Genomic DNA, 4,344 nt, shown 5'->3' on the forward strand with positions numbered 1-4,344 from the left:
GAGATTTTGAATCAAATATAAGGCTTACCAGTGAAATTGATCGGATAGAAAGGTAGAGCTCGATGCGCTGAGCGCATGGCCGCGAACGGTGCGGAGATCGGAGCCCGGACAAAGGAGTTATGGTGGATCAAAGGTGGTGAGGGTTTGAGAGCTCCTCCTCCCTTCCCCAATTCTGTTTGTGTTCGTTGCATGCAATGGAGAAGAAGGAGCTGCTGTTTTCTTTAAATGTTTGGGTCCGGTTTGGGCCCCGATTCAACCGGTTCGGCCCTTCTGGTCCAATTTTGGGCCAAATTTTCGAAATTGGTATCAAAATTCTCGTTTCGACGAGCTCTATCCTATTTCGATATTAGTTTTGCATTTTTAGCTTTTCTAATTAAAATTCAATTTATTAACTAATTATTTACCGATTTTAGCCCCGTTTACATCCTACCCACCTAATTAAGAATTTTGTCCTCAAAATTCAGAGTTAGTTATCTGAAAAGAGGTGTGGGTAGTCCTTCGGCATATCCCGAGTTTCTTGAAGCTGACCTCGATACTTGAAACATCCATCTCCTTTAATTTAGACAGGCTTATATTGTAAGGCATGAATTTATTTTAGAAGCGTGTTTCAGGAGTTACGAAGTGTGGAGTTTCTGTTGGATAGGTTCGAAAGGTACGGAAGAAAAACTATTTGGCACGTCATTGACCATCAATACTCTCCAATAATTGAAATGGGATAACTTAGCGGGGTTTAACTTCTTAGTTTTTGATTGCTCGTCCGATTCTAGTTTATTGAAGTAATACTCGGAAATAGGTATCTTCTTCCTTCCAACTTGAGAAGTCTTCTTCCTAGATCTGCCTATCTCTTTTGTCGGCTTCCACAATGAGAATCCTATCACAATTTTGAATAACTTTTTCTCTGTTGTCTCGACTATCAAATTCAGGAATTAAGACGTTCGATGTTCCAGTTTCCAATTAATTCAGAGGTGTTTAGCATACTGTGGAGTCTCACCTTCTCCCTGATGTATAGTCTCGTTGATATCCCCAATAAGTAGTTTGCTCCGATGGGCAAAACGGACTTGATCACTTGATCCACGAGTTCCTAACAACATCACCTTTTGTCCTAGACCTTGGCAATCTATTACGAAATCGATAGCTATTCCCTTTTACTTTTAATGTAGAACCTTCGACGGTTGTAGCATTTCGAACGGCTTCTGGTGGTCTCTCATTTCTTTCTCATACGTCAAACTTGTGATCATATAGATTTCCCCTTCGTTCTTCACTTCTGGCTTGCTCAAAATATCTTCTTGGATTTGTGGTAGGTTTTAGAAATCTTAAGGTAAATTTGAAAATCCTCTCTTGGTATCTTCTTGATTCAACCGGCTTCAGCACTTTTAGTAGCTCCTTATCGATGTTATTGCACTTCTTAAGTCCTTGACTCTACGATCTTTATTTCGGCATTAGGCATATAAATCTCTTCTTAGTTCCCTCTTGTTTACTAGACTTCGACATCCTCGGTAGATCTTTATCGTCTTCTTACCCTTCCTGCATTTCGTCCTTGCTACGTTTTAAGACTGTAATAGGTTTAGTTTGACACCTTTAGCTATACCCTTGATATCCAATTTTAAAGTTCCAACTTACCTAGCCTTCCTCCCTCCGAAATTTATATTCAAGCATTTCCCCAGAAACTTCTTACTCAGGGCGTCCGTTACCACTTCACGATGTTGTATTTACATGTATCCTAAACCCCTCTGGTAATGTATCGCACTAATTCTGAGTTGTTAAATAAGTTCGGGTATCCTGATTACTGGATTTGGGGTTAATCCTTCTCTTGGAGTTCGGAAGCTCTCTTCATATTCGGGTATCCATATAACCGGTATATTTCTAGCGCGTTAAACTAATCATAGGCTTTGTGGTTGGCAAGAATTTAAAGCTCCAAAACTCTTTTTGACGGCGCACGCTTACATGCTTCATCTTCCATGTCCAAAAGTCCTGCTCTTAAGGAATCAACATCTTAACAGTTGCAACTATAATTTACACGTTATACTAATATAGGCTCGAGTTAATTTTCAAAAGGACATTAAGCTCAAAAAATGAATGAGCAATACAAACGGTGTTCGTAATAAGTCAGAAAGAAAATCTTGTATACGGTTAATCAGGATTATACCAAAATGATGGAATGCACAAGGAGAAGAACCTAGGTGCATCTCAAAAAAAGAGTTCAAATTAAATTCCTTTGGTAGAAAGAACAGAGCATATAGAGTCAAAGAAATCTCAGCTGATTCTGAAGAACATGGTTTGCGAATAAGGGCAACTCTAGTCAGAGCGAGCATACAAGATTCAAGGATTACGCGTTTATACTAAGACGAGCTCAGACTCATCCTGAAAGAAACAAAATTCATGCGCATAAGGAATAAAGTTAGAAAGGTAATCAAGCCATTTAGGAAGAGCTCCGGATAGAATGTTAATATAGGTTTCAAAAGAAGGATTAGATCGAGTCGCGAAGGTTCATTAGCACACTCTCTCTTCATAAGGCTTCCTGTCATTCTCTTCCTTCTTCTCCGGCATAACCGGCGCCTCCCACAAAGAAATAGTTGGTTAGATGATTCCCTCTTCTAGTACTCGCTTCCACTCATTCCAAAATCTACCGATTATAATAATGTCTTTGCTTGTGGTGCGATTGAAGTTAATCTGGCTTCTGGTACTAAGCCTATCGCAAACTCGCTTTCTCTCTGAAATGGAAGTTCTAACACACCTTCAAGAATTGTCTTAGAAACTCTCTCGTATGGGGATTTGGTTTCATCTTCACTTACCTCTTAACAATTAATAGCTAAATGTTGAATTCGCTCTATTCCTCTTCCTCAAAGTTTCACCGTCACTGGATTCCGAACAATAACTCCGCGTAGCCCTCAACACTCCTGATTCCTTAGATATGGTCTAACCTGCTTCCACTACGTCACGTAATCCTTAACCTTCAAGAGCCTAACCACTCCTCTAAGTTAGCTAAGTATCACTATGTCTCAACAACCAATAGTTTTTGACTAATCATCGACTTAGACCTCATGATTACTGAAACTTGTCATGCGTCACGAACGAATATTACATATCAGTGGTATGCAAGGAAGTTAAAAATTCAACTACTGGTTCATAATTACCTCGGGTCTAAAAATCGGATTCAGTTGCATTCCGGCTTTCTCTGTATGAGCATTTTCAAGACATATGTTCTGGTCTCCCGCACTTGTAACATACGCCTAATCCGGCCCTGCATGGTCTGTTTGGATGGTACTTCTTACATCTTGAGCACCTTAAGTCATCCGGTTAAGCACTAGTTTGCCCTTCTGAATTCGGATCCGAACAGTTGTTGTTCCTTTGGTCATTGTTCCGGCGCTGGGAATGTGAAGCGACAAAACGATTCTTTTTGAAATTTTGGTACCTAGGTGTAATATGTCCCTTTTTTCTTTGTGAAGGGTTCCCGGCGATTATTCCTTGCTACTTCAGTTCTCCTTGAGCTTTCTCTCATTGCTTGACCCGTGTTAACTTGCTCCGGATAACCCACTGATACTCCTGTATTCAGATCATTATGTCCACCTTCATATTCATTACCACCATCGTTACCAGTTCCAGCTTGTGGTTCCATCCCATCCATCACTCGGATGGTCGCAGCAGCCACAACACCAATGGCAGCAACAACACTTGTCATTGCGGTCATGATATCGGTCAAACTACCTACCAGTATGGTCACCTCATTAGCTCTCTATTCTCGACCTCGATTACGCTCACGACCGCACCCACGAGACGCCATTTGGTTCCTGTTCATACCAAACAAGTGATATCAAGGTGATCAGTCTCAATATCTCAAGTCCACTATTTCAAAGTCCCAAATGCATGCTCATGAGCATTCATGCCACATATATCAGTAAGATATCCTAAATAGCATGTATAGACACCCAGAGTATGCCCAGAGGCATAATCAGTTCGTCCCTTAGGCTCTATAAGAACGAATTGCTCTGATACCATAATGTAACAACCTACTACACAAAGTTTTATGCTTAAGTTGTAGAACAGAGGTAGTGTGGTGTTACAGACCTCTAAACAGCAAAATAAATACATAATAGAGAAGAGGATAATATACTAGGAGCCTTGAAACAAAAATGAGTAAGCAAAAATCGTAAAAACGAAAAGCGCAACGCTCAAAAGAAGGGATTACTTGCGTGCTAAGTAACCTAATCGGAAAAAGATAAAGATAAGCAAAACAATAAAGAAAAGCCAAGAAAACAGCATAACTAGCCCCTGACTCAGCCTGCGAAGCTAAGGCTGGCGAGAGGATATATATATATATATATACATATAAATATACACAAGTAT

The sequence above is a fragment of the Arachis ipaensis genome, chromosome B06 (assembly GCF_000816755.2).
Source record: "Arachis ipaensis cultivar K30076 chromosome B06, Araip1.1, whole genome shotgun sequence".
Taxonomy (NCBI): domain Eukaryota; kingdom Viridiplantae; phylum Streptophyta; class Magnoliopsida; order Fabales; family Fabaceae; genus Arachis; species Arachis ipaensis.